Source organism: Galeopterus variegatus, unplaced genomic scaffold (assembly GCF_000696425.1).
Source record: "Galeopterus variegatus unplaced genomic scaffold, G_variegatus-3.0.2 Scaffold9112, whole genome shotgun sequence".
Classification (NCBI taxonomy): Eukaryota; Metazoa; Chordata; class Mammalia; order Dermoptera; family Cynocephalidae; genus Galeopterus; species Galeopterus variegatus.
In genome coordinates this window covers 25,331-26,021 of record NW_007735223.1, presented here as the reverse complement: position 1 = coordinate 26,021, position 691 = coordinate 25,331, and positions in this window count along the sequence as shown.

Sequence of the window (691 nt, the reverse complement as noted above, 5' to 3'; positions counted from 1 at the left end):
CTCTGCAGGCCAAACAGACTTTGTCCCGGGCCGTTGTATGTTCTCCAAGCCCACTGAACCCCGCTAAGAATTATCGATTCATTTATTTATCCCCATTTCCACTTTCTCTATGAAGGGAGTTATATAAGCTTTGTACCTATCGGGAAACTACTCTCTTGTGATTCCCCCATGCATTTTACCCTCACAGCATGTTAAAATAATAAAACTTGTTATGGCTTTTCTTCACATTAATCTCTGTTTATTAGTTGATTTTTCAGAGAACTTTCAAGGGGTTGAAGAGGAAATCTTCCCTTGGCCTCTATATAACCAAGACAAAAGATTCTGTTTCTGACACAAAAAATAAGGTAGAAGTTGAATTGAAATAACTGGGGTTCATGGTCAGAGCAGGACTGTAGCAGGGCTGGGAGGATTGGGTATAGGTACACGTTCCCTTCCATTTCTAGACTGGTCTCACATTCTAGATAGGGGTAAGTTTCCCTGTGGGGAGTTGTGGTGCAGCTGGAGGGAGTGGAGGGAAGGAAATCACATAATCTTAGGACAAAGAAACAACCGTAAATGGGACTGTTTCTCGGAAATAAGAGAAGCACTTTCAAGGATGAAATGGGAGAAGTGCATAGGTCAGTTGAGATATTCTTTTTTTTTTTTTTTAAGATGACCGGTAAGGGGATCTTAACCCTTGGCTTGGTGTTGT